Source organism: Arachis stenosperma, chromosome 5, assembly GCF_014773155.1.
Source record: "Arachis stenosperma cultivar V10309 chromosome 5, arast.V10309.gnm1.PFL2, whole genome shotgun sequence".
Lineage (NCBI taxonomy): Eukaryota > Viridiplantae > Streptophyta > Magnoliopsida > Fabales > Fabaceae > Arachis > Arachis stenosperma.
Genome location: NC_080381.1, coordinates 124,315,402 through 124,327,440, shown reverse-complemented (window position 1 = coordinate 124,327,440; position 12,039 = coordinate 124,315,402). Strand labels below are relative to the sequence as shown.

Here is a 12,039-nt window from a genome sequence, read left to right as displayed (position 1 = left end):
TTTATCTTCTTCGATCATTGCATGATTTGTTGGAGGTGTTTTTCTAGTGTTTCTTTTGATTAGGCTCCTGCTAGGGTGGTGCACGAAATTGTGATCACTACTTTTCACAACTCAAATAATCCCCGGTAATGAATCCAAAAGCTTGGTGCTCAATACCATGGCATAAACACAACTTCGCACAACTAACCAGCAAGTGCACTGGGTCGTCCAAGTAATAAACCTTACGCGAGTAAGGGTCGATCCCACGGAGATTGTTGGTATGAAGCAAGCTATGGTCATCTTGTAAATCTCAGTCAGGCAGACTCAAATGGTTATGGAGGATAACATAAAATATAAGATAAGGATAGAAATACTTATGCAATTCATTGGTGAGAACTTCAGATAAGCGAATGGAGATGCTTTGTCCCTTCCGTCTCTCTGCTTTCCTACTGTCTTCATCCAATCCTTCTTACTCCTTTCCATGGCAAGCTGTATGTTGGGCATCACCGTTATCAATGGCTACAGTCCCGTCCTCTCAGTGAAAATGTTCAACGCACCCTGTCACGGCATGGCTATTCAGCTGTCGGTTCTCGATCATGTCGGAATAGAATCCAGTGATTCTTTTGCGTCTGTCACTAACGCCCCACAATCGCGAGTTTGAAGCTCGTCACAGTCATTCAATCATTGAATCCTACTCAGAATACCACAGACAAGGTTTAGACCTTCCGGATTCTCTTGAATGCCGCCATCAATTCTAGCTTATACCACAAAGATTCCGATTAAAGAATCCAAGAGATAAACATTAGAGCCATGTTTGCTTGTAGAACGGAAGTGGTTGTCAGTCACGCGTTCATAAGTGAGAATGATGATGAGTGATGAGCGGATAATTTATACGCTTTTTGGCATTGTTTTTAGGTAGTTTTTAGTAAGTTCAAGCTACTTTTAGGGATGTTTTCATTAGTTTTTATGTTAAATTCACATTTCTGGACTTTACTATGAGTTTGTGTATTTTTCTGTGATTTCAGGTAATTTCTGGCTGAAATTGAGGGACTTGAGCAAAACTCTGAAAAAGGCTGACAAAAGGACTGCTGATGCTGTTGGAATCTGACCTCCCTGCACTCAAAGAGGATTTTCTGGAGCTACAAAACTCCAATTGGCGCGCTCTCAACGGCGTTGGAAAGTAGACATCCAGGGCTTTCCAGCAATATATAATAGTCCATACTTTATTCGGAAATTGACGACGTAACTTGGCGTTGAACGCCAAGTACATGTTGCTGTCTGGAGTTAAACGCCAGAAAAACGTCATGATCCGGAGTTGAACGCCCAAAACACGTCATAACTCGGAGTTCAACTCCAAGAGAAGCCTCAGCTCGTGGATTGATCAAGCTCAGCCCAAACATACACCAAGTGGGCCCCGGAAGTGGATTTATGCATCAAATACTTACTCATGTAAACCCTAGGAGCTAGTTTATTATAAATAGAACATTTGACTAATGTATTTGACATCTCTGGACGGATAGTTCTCAGATCATGGGGGCTGGCCATTCGGCCATGCCTGAACCTTTTACTTATGTATTTTCAACGGTGGAGTTTCTGCACACCATAGATTAAGGGTGTGGAGCTCTGCTGTACCTCAAGTATTAATGCAATTCTATTTTCTTTTATTCAATTCTATCTTATTCTTATTCCAAGATATTCATTCGCACCCAAGAACATGATGAATGTGATGATTATATGACCCTCATTATCATTCTCACCTATGAACGCGCGTGATTGACAACCACTTCCGTTCTACATGCAATAGAGCTTGAATGTGTATCTCTTAGATTTCCCAACAGAATCTTCGTGGTATAAGCTAGATAGATGGCGGCATTTATGAGGATCCGGAAAGTCTCACCTTGTCTGTGGTATTCCGAGTAGGATCCTGGGAATCCGGAAGGTCTAACCTTGTCTGTGGTATTCCGAGTAGGATTCCGGTAATGAATGACTGTGACGTGCTTCAGACTCGCAAGTGCTGGGCGTTAGTGACAGACGCAAAAGAATCAAGGGATTCTATTCCAGTAGGCGCGGGAACCAACCAGTGATTAGCCGTGATGTGACAGAGCGCGTGAGCGTAGTTTTCACTGCGAGGATGGGATGTAGCCTTCGGCCAGGTGATGCCTCCAGACGATTAGCCATGCGAGTGACAGCCGCAGAGGACCATTTTCCCGTGAGGATAGAAAGTAGCCATCGTCGAACGGTGAACCCCTATACACAGCTTGCCATGGAAAGGAGTAAGAAGGATTGAGTTGAAGCAGGAGGATAACAGGCGTCCCTAAGCATACAGTATCTCCACTTGCTTATCTGAAATCCCCACTAATGAATCTGCATAAGTATCCCTTTTATTATTTCTTTATATTATTTGATTTTCTAAATTTCATAATTTTATCTGCCTAACTGAGATTTACAAGGTGACCATAGCTTGCTTCATACCAACAATCTCTGTGGGATCGACCCTTACTCGCGTAAGGTTTATTACTTGGACGACCCAGTACACTTGCTGGTTAGTTGAACAGAGTTGTGTTCACTCGTGCCAATTTTAAATTCCATAATTTTACAAGGAGTGCAACTTAAAGAATAAGGATCACAATTTCGTCCACCAAGTTTTTGGCGCCGTTGCTGGGGATTGTTCGAGTATGGACAACTGACGGTTCATCTTGTTGCTCAGATTAGGTAATTTTCTTTTCAAAAACTTTTTCAAAATTTTTTTTCTTTTAATTTTCGTTTTTCCAAACTATATTTTCGAAAAAAAATTTAATAAAAATCCAAAAAAAATTAGAAAATCATAAAAACCAAAAATATTTTGTGTTCTTGTTTGAGTCTTGAGTCAATTTTTAAGTTTGGTGTCAATTGCATGCTTTAAAAATCTTTTCTTGCATTTTTCGAAAAATCCATGCATTCATAGTGTTCTTCATGATCTTCAAGTTGTTCTTGATAAGTCCTCTTGTTTGATCTTGATGATTTCTTGTTTTGTGTCTTATGTTGTTTTTCATATGCATTTTTTGTTTGTTAAAGTCCATGCATTAAAGATTTCTAAGTTTGGTGTCTTGCATATTTTCTTTGCATCAAAAATTTTTCAAAATTATGTTCTTGATGTTCATCATGATCTTCAAAGTGTTCTTGGTGTTCATCTTGACATTCATAGCATTCTTGCATGCATTCATTGTTTTGATCTAAAAATTTCATGCATTGAGTATTTTTGTTGTTTCTCTCTCTCATAATTAAAAATTCAAAAATTAAAAAAATATCTTTTCCTTATTTCCCTCCAAATTTTCGAAATTTTGGGTTGACTTAGTCAAAATTTTTTTAAAATTAGTTGTTTCTTACTAGTCAAGTCAAAATTTCAAAATCTTTTTCAAAAATCATATCTTTTTCATTTTTTTATTATTTTCGAAAATTTTAAAAATTATTTTTCAAAAATCTTTTTCTTATCTTTACATCTAATTTTCGAAAATTCACTAATAATTAATGTGATTGGTTCAAAAATTTGAAGTTTGTTACTTTCTTGTTAAGAAAGGTTCAATCTTTAAGTTTTAGAATCTTATCTTGTAGTTTCTTGTTAGTAAAGTAAATAATTTTAAACTTTTTTTTGAATTAAATCTTTTTATCTTTTATTTTATCTTTTTCAAAAATTTCATCTTTTTCAAAATTTGATTTCAAAATATCTTATTATCTTCTTATCTTATTAAATTTTGATTTCAAATCCTTTTCAATCAACTAACTAACTTTTTGTTTGTTTCTTATCTTTTTCAAAACCACCTAACTACTTTTCCCTCTCTAATTTTCGAAAATATCTCATCCCTTTTTCAAAAATTCTTTTTAATTATTTTAAATTTTAATTTTAATCTTATTTTATATTTAATTTTCGAAAATTACTAATCCCTTTTTCAAAAATTATTTTCGAAATTTCCCTTCTCTTTCCTTCTTCTATTTAATTATTTAATTACTAACACTTCTCTTCACCTCTCTTCATCCATAAATCCGAATCCATTCTTCATTCTTCTACCCCTTCTTTTTCTACTAACATAAAGGAATCTCTATACTGTGACATAGAGGATTCCTCTTCTTTTCTTGTTTTCTTCTCTTTCATATGAGCAGGAACAAGGATAAAGGCACTCTTGTTGAAATTGATCCAGAACCTGAAAGGACTTTGAAGAGAAAATTAAGAGAAGCTAAATTACAACAATCCAGAAACAACCTTTCAGAAATTTTCGAACAAGAGAAGGAGATGGCAGCCGAAAATAATAATAATGCAAGGAGAATGCTTGGTGACTTCACAAAGCCAACGTCCAAGTTTGATGGAAGAAGCATCTCCATTCCTGCCATTGGAGCCAATAACTTTGAGCTGAAACCTCAGCTAGTTGCCTTAATGCAACAAAACTGCAAGTTCTATGGACTTCCATCTGAAGATCCCTATCAGTTCTTAACTGAGTTCTTGCAAATCTGTGAGACTGTAAAGACGAATGGAGTTGATCCTGAAGTCTACAGACTCATGCTTTTCCCTTTTGCTGTAAGAGACAGAGCTAGAATATGGTTGGATTCACAACCCAAGGATAGCCTGGACTCATGGGATAAGCTGGTCACTGCCTTCTTGGATAAATTCTTTCCTCCTCAAAAGCTGAGCAAGCTGAGAGTAGATGTTCAAACCTTCAAACAAAAAGATGGTGAATCCCTCTATGAAGCTTGGGAAAGATACAAGCAGCTGACCAAAAGATGTCCATCTGACATGTTTTCAGAATGGACCATATTAGATATATTCTATTATGGTCTTTCTGAATTTTCGAAAATGTCATTGGACCATTCTGCAGGTGGATCTATTCACCTGAAGAAAACGCCTGAAGAGGCTCAAGAACTCATTGACATGGTTGCAAACAACCAGTTCATGTACACCTCTGAGAGGAATTCCGTGAATAATGGGATACCTCAGAAGAAAGGAGTTCTTGAAATTGATGCTCTGAATGCCATATTGGCTCAGAACAAAGTGTTGACTCAACAGGTCAACATGATCTCTCAAAATCTGAATGGATGGCAACATGCATCCAATAGTACTAGAGAGGCAGCTTCTGAAGAAGCTTATGATCCTGAGAACCCTGCCATGGCAGAGGTTAATTACATGGGTGAACCTTATGGAAACACCTATAACTCATCATGGAGAAATCATCCAAATTTCTCATGGAAGGATCAACAAAAACCTCAACAAGGTTTTAACAATGGTGGACGCAATAGGCTGAGCAATAGCAAGCCATATCCATCATCTTCTCAGCAACAGGCAGAGAATTCTGAACAAAACACTTCTAATTTAGCCAATGTAGTCTCTGATCTGTCAAAGGCCACCTTCAGTTTCATGAGTGAAACAAGATCCTCCATTAGAAATCTGGAGGCACAAGTGGGCCAGCTGAGTAAAAAAGTCATTGAAACTCCTCTCAGTACTCTCCCAAGCAATACAAAAGAGAATCCAAAAGGAGAGTGCAAAGCCATTGACATAATCAAAGTGACCGAATGCACAAGGGAGGAGGAGGACGAAAATCCTAGTGAGGAAGACCTCCTGGGACGCCCCTCAAGCAAGAAGGAGTTTCCTATTAAGGATCCAAAGGAATCTGAGGCTCATATAGAGACCATAGAGATTCCATTAAATCTCCTTCTGCCATTCATGAGCTCTGAAGACTATTCTTCCTCTGAAGAGGATGAAGATGTAACTGGAGAGCAAGTTGCTCAATATTTAGGAGCTATCATGAAGCTGAATGCCAAGTTATTTGGTAATGAGACTTGGAAAAGTGAACCTCCCTTGCTCATTAATAAACTGGATACTTGGATTCAGAAAATTCTACCTCAAAAGAAACAAGATCCTGGCAAATCCTTAATACCTTGTACCATAGGCACCATGATCTTTGAAAAAGCTCTGTGTGATCTGGGGTCAGGGATAAATCTAATGCCACTCTCTGTAATGGAGAAGCTGGGGATCATTGAGGTACAACCTGCCTTGTTCTCATTACAACTGGCAGACAAGTCATTGAGACAAGCTTATGGGTTAGTAGAGGACGTGCTAGTAAAGGTTGAAGGCCTTTACATCCCTGCTGACTTCATAATCTTAGACACTAGAAAGGAAGAGAATGATTGCATCATCCTTGGAAGACCTTTCCTAGCCACAGCAGGAGCTGTGATAGATGTCAACAGAGGTGAATTAGTCCTTCAATTGAATGGGGACTACCTTGTGTTTAAGGCACATGGCCATCCCTCTGTGACAGAAGAGAGTAAGCATGAAGAGCTTCTCTCAGTTCAGAGTCAAGAAGAGCCCACACAGTCAAACTCTAAGTTTGGTGTTGTGAGGCCACAACCAAACTCTAAGTTTGGTGTTGAGATCCCATATCCAAACTCTAAGTTTGGTGTGGACAACTATCCAACATTGACCTGATCACCTTGTGGCTCCATGAGAGCCACTGTCAAGCTATTGACATTAAAGAAGCGCTTATTGGGAGGCAACCCAATTTTATTTATCTAATTTTATGTTATTCTATTTTATTGTTATTTTGTGTTTTATTAGGTACATGATCATGAGGAGTCACAAAAAAATCATAAAAATTAAAAACAGAATCAAAAACAGCAGAAGAAAAAAATTTCACCCTGGAGGACGTACGGGCTGGCGTTCAACGCCAGTAAGATGCATCTGGCTGGCGTTCAACGCCAGAACAGAGCACCATTCTGGCGCTGAACGCCAGAAACAAGCAACATTCTGGCGCTGAACGCCAGGAATGTGCCCAGAGAGGAAAAACTGGCGCTGAACGCCAGTAACAAGCATGAAACTGGCATTCAACGCCAGAAACATGCTTTACATGGGCGTTGAACGCCCAGAATGTGCACCAATGGGCGTTTAAACGCCAGAATGATGCACGAAGGCATTTTACATGCCTATTTGGTGCAGGGATGGAATTCCTTGACACCTCAGGATCTGTGGACCCCACAGGATCCCCACCTACCTCGCCCTCTCTCTCTCCATTCATGGTCATCCCTTCTGTTCTTCATTCACCACTCACTTCTATCCACTCTTCCCCACTCACCTTCAAAATTCAAAACTCTTTCCCACCCAAACCCACCCATATAGCCGAATACACACATCCCTCCATCTCCTCCATCTCTTCTTCTTCTTCTTCATCTTTTCTTTCTTCTCTTGCTCGAGGGCGAGCAATTTTCTAAGTTTGGTGTGGTAAAAGCATAGCTTTTTGCCTTTCCATAACCATTAATGGCACCTAAGGCCAGAGACATTCAAAAAAAAAAAAAAAGGGAAGACAAAAGCTTCCACCTCTGAGTCTTGGGAGATGGAAAGACTCATATAAAGCCGTCATAGCTCAGTGGTAGAACATGTGGCTGCAAATCAAGAGATCCCTGAGATACCTCAGGGGATAAGTTGTCCTCCACACAAATATTGGAAGCAACTAAGGGTGGAACATCATGAGCACTCCATCATTCTCCAAGAAATAAGAGAAGATCAAAGGGCAATGAGGGAGGAGCAACAAAGGCAAGGAAGAGACATAGAAGAGCTTAAGAACATCATTGGTCCTTCAAGAAGAAGACGCCACTAAAGGTGGATTCATTCCTTGTTCTTTATTTCTTTCTGTTTTTCGGTTTTTAATATTATGTTTATCTATGTTTTGTGTCTTTATTTCATGATCATTAGTATGTAACCATGCCTTAAAGCTATGAATAAAATCCATTAATCCTTCACCTCTCTTAAATGAAAAATGTTTTAATTCAAAAGAATAAGAAGTACATGAATTTCGAATTTATCCTTGAATTTAATTTAATTATATTGATGTGGTGACAATACTTTTTGTTTTCTGAATGAATGCTTGAACAATGCATATTTTTTATCTTGTTGTTTATGAATGTTAAAACTGTTGGCTCTTGAAAGAATGATGAACAAGGAGAAATGTTATTGATGATCTGAAAAATCATGAAATTGATTCTTGAAGCAAGAAAAAGCAGTGAAAAAGAAAGCTTGCAAAAAAAAAAAGAAAAAAAATGGCAAAAAAAAAAAAGAAGGAGCAGTAGAAAAAGCCAATAGCCCTTAAAACCAAAAGGCAAGGGTAAAAAGGATCCAAGGCTTTGAGCATCAATGGATAGGAAGGCCCAAGGAAATTAAATCCAGGTCTAAGCGGCTAAATCAAGCTGTCCCTAACCATATGCTTGTGTCATGAAGGTCCAAGTGAAAAGCTTGAGACTGAGTGGTTAAAGTCGTGATCCAAAACAAAAAGAGTGTGCTTAAGAGCTCTGGACACCTCTAACTGGGGACTCTAGCAAAGCTGAGTCACAATCTGAAAAGGTTCACCCAGTTATGTGTCTGTGGCATTTATGTATCCGGTGGTAATACTGGAAAACAAAGTGCTTAGGGCCACGGCCAGGACTCATTAGTAGCTGTGTTCAAGAATCAACATGCTTAACTAGGAAAATCAATAACACTATCCGAAATTCTAAGTTCCTAGAGAAGCCAATCATTTTGAACTTCAAAGGAAAAAGTGAGATGCCAAAACTATTCAGAAGCAAAAAGCTACAAGTCCCGCTCATCTAATTATAATTAATAGTCATTGATATTCTGAAATTTATAGTATATTCTCTTCTTTTTATCCTATTTTATTTTCAGTTGCTTGGGGACAAGCAACAATTTAAGTTTGGTGTTGTGATGAGCGGATAATTTATACGCTTTTTGGCATTGTTTTTAGGTAGTTTTTAGTAAGTTCAAGCTACTTTTAGGGATGTTTTCAGTAGTTTTTATGTTAAATTCACATTTCTGGACTTTACTATGAGTTTGTGTGTTTTTCTGTGATTTCAGGTAATTTCTGGCTGAAATTGAGGGACTTGAGCAAAACTCTGAAAAAGGCTGACAAAAGGACTGCTGATGCTGTTGGAATCTGACCTCCCTGCACTCAAAGTGGATTTTCTGGAGCTACAGAACTCCAATTGGCGCGCTCTCAACGGCGTTGGAAAGTAGACATCCAGGGCTTTCCAGCAATATATAATAGTCCATACTTTATTCGGAAATTGATGACGTAACTTGGCGTTGAACGCCAAGTACATGTTGCTGTCTGGAGTTAAACGCCAGAAAAACGTCATGATCCGGAGTTGAACGCCCAAAACACGTCATAACTCGGAGTTCAACTCCAAGAGAAGTCTCAGCTCGTGGATTGATCAAGCTCAGCCCAAACATACACCAAGTGGGCCCCGGAAGTGGATTTATGCATCAAATACTTACTCATGTAAACCCTAGGAGCTAGTTTATTATAAATAGAACATTTGACTAATGTATTTGACATCTCTGGACGGATAGTTCTCAGATCATGGGGGCTGGCCATTCGGCCATGCCTGAACCTTTTACTTATGTATTTTCAACGGTGGAGTTTCTGCACACCATAGATTAAGGGTGTGGAGCTCTGCTGTACCTCAAGTATTAATGCAATTCTATTTTCTTTTATTCAATTCTATCTTATTCTTATTCCAAGATATTCATTCGCACCCAAGAACATGATGAATGTGATGATTATATGACCCTCATTATCATTCTCACCTATGAACGCGCGTGATTGACAACCACTTCCGTTCTACATGCAACAGAGCTTGAATGTGTATCTCTTAGATTCCCCAACAGAATCTTCGTGGTATAAGCTAGATAGATGGCGGCATTTATGAGGATCCGGAAAGTCTCACCTTGTCTGTGGTATTCCGAGTAGGATCCTGGGAATCCGGAAGGTCTAACCTTGTCTGTGGTATTCCGAGTAGGATTCTGGTAATGAATGACTGTGACGTGCTTCAGACTCGCAAGTGCTGGGCGTTAGTGACAGACGCAAAAGAATCAAGGGATTCTATTCCAGTAGGCGCGGGAACCAACCAGTGATTAGTCGTGCTGTGACAGAGCGCGTGAGCGTAGTTTTCACTGCGAGGATGGGATGTAGCCTTCGGCCAGGTGATGCCTCCAGACGATTAGCCATGCGAGTGACAGCCGCAGAGGACCATTTTCCCGTGAGGATAGAAAGTAGCCATCGTCGAACGGTGAACCCCTATACACAGCTTGCCATGGAAAGGAGTAAGAAGGATTGAGTTGAAGCAGGAGGATAACAGGCGTCCCTAAGCATACAGTATCTCCACTCGCTTATCTGAAATCCCCACTAATGAATCTGCATAAGTATCCCTTTTATTATTTCTTTATATTATTTGATTTTCTAAATTCCATAATTTTATCTGCCTAACTGAGATTTACAAGGTGACCATAGCTTGCTTCATACCAACAATCTCTGTGGGATCGACCCTTACTCGCGTAAGATTTATTACTTGGACGACCCAGTACACTTGCTGGTTAGTTGAACGGAGTTGTGTTCACTCGTGCCAATTTTAAATTCTATAATTTTACAAGGAGTGCAACTTAAAGAATAAGGATCACAATTTCGTCCACCAATGAGCGTCACATAATCATCACATTCATCATGTTCTTGGGTACGAATGAATATCTTGGAATAAGAACAAGCTGAATTGAATAGAAGAACAATAGTAATTGCATTAATACTCGAGGTACAACAGAGCTCCACACCTTAATCTATGGTGTGTAGAAACTCCACCGTTGAAAATACATAAGAACAAGGTCTAGGCATGGCCGTGAGGCCAGCCCCATGATCTAAGATAGCATAAGACTAAAGATAGCTACCCAGATATCAAATACAATAGCAAAAGCTCCTATTTATAGGGAACTAGTAGCTTAAGAATTACAAAGATAAGTAAATGACATAAAAATCCACTTCCGGGCCCACTTGGTGTGTGCTTGGGCTGAGCATTGAAGCATTTTCGTGTAGAGACTCTTCTTGGAGTTAAACGCCAGCTTTTGTGCCAGTTTGGGCGTTTAACTCCCATTCTTGTGCCAGTTCCGGCATTAAACGCTGGGCAGTTTTGAGCTGATTTAGAACGCCGGTTTGGGCCATCAAATCTCGGGCAAAGTATGGACTATTATACATTTCTGGAAAGCCCAGGATGTCTACTTTCCAACGCCGTTGAGAGCGCGCCAATTGGGCCTCTGTAGCTCCAGAAAATCCACTTCGAGTGCAGGGAGGTCAAAATCCAACAGCATCTGCAGTCCTTTTCAGTCTCTGAATCAGATTTTTGCTCAGGTCCCTCAATTTCAGCCAGAAAATATCTGAAATCACAGAAAAACACACAAACTCATAGTAAAGTCCAGAAAAGTAAATTTTAACTAAAAACTAATAAAAATATACTAAAAACTAACTTAATCCTACTAAAAACAATGCCAAAAAGCGTATAAATTATCCGCTCATCATAGGGCTACAGCAATTTGGGCTTTTGGATTGAGGAATATTGACTCTTCATGATCAAATGTCTTGACGAACTTAGGGTGTTCGCTGGACCATTTTCGAACTTTGTCTGGGTGAGACATGGTTGCATCGAACTGAGACCACCATTTAACATAGGCATTTCTTTGAAGCATTGGTGGTGCCTTTGGATGCTCCTGTTTGCCATACCTGTATTGCCATGAGAATATCCAGGCTAGTGAAAATGTAGAAAAAAAATTTAAGAACCACAGGGATGCTTATTTCTTGTTGGTCAAATTTTTTAGTGAAAATTTTGAACCCCTCATCAGTAGGTGGTGGCAAGATCTCTGGTAATAGGCCAAAATAATTCTACCATTGGATAAACCAGTTTGAAAAATGATAATTGGTATTTTTCTTGAAGTAGATGAGTCAGGAATGTCTATTCTGGTTATTTTGTAACCAAAATACTCTTGTCCAGACGTCCACGTAATCCCAATAAGAATATCCTATTGGGTCAAAAGGTTGGAAAAATTTCTTGGTATTATTTGAGTTTTTTCCAAATTGGGTAGGGGTTAGCACTTTTAATATTTGAATGGTTGAATGGGTTATGTTGGTGGTATCTTTGTGGTCTTTGTAGTATTTTACCGAGACTGAATCTGAATCCACTAGTATAAATTCATAAAATTGTCTGGTTTTGTTTAGAGCTGTTGGTCTAAAA

General features: G+C 39.0%; 1 non-coding gene across 1 annotated transcript; it reads right to left on the bottom strand.

Moving 5' to 3' along the window:
* Positions 1–4,642: 4,642 nt before the first annotated feature.
* Positions 4,643–4,746, bottom strand: LOC130984427 (small nucleolar RNA R71). Its single transcript, XR_009088365.1, has one exon. It is a non-coding gene; the product is annotated as a small nucleolar RNA R71 (small nucleolar RNA).
* Positions 4,747–12,039: the final 7,293 nt, after the last annotated feature.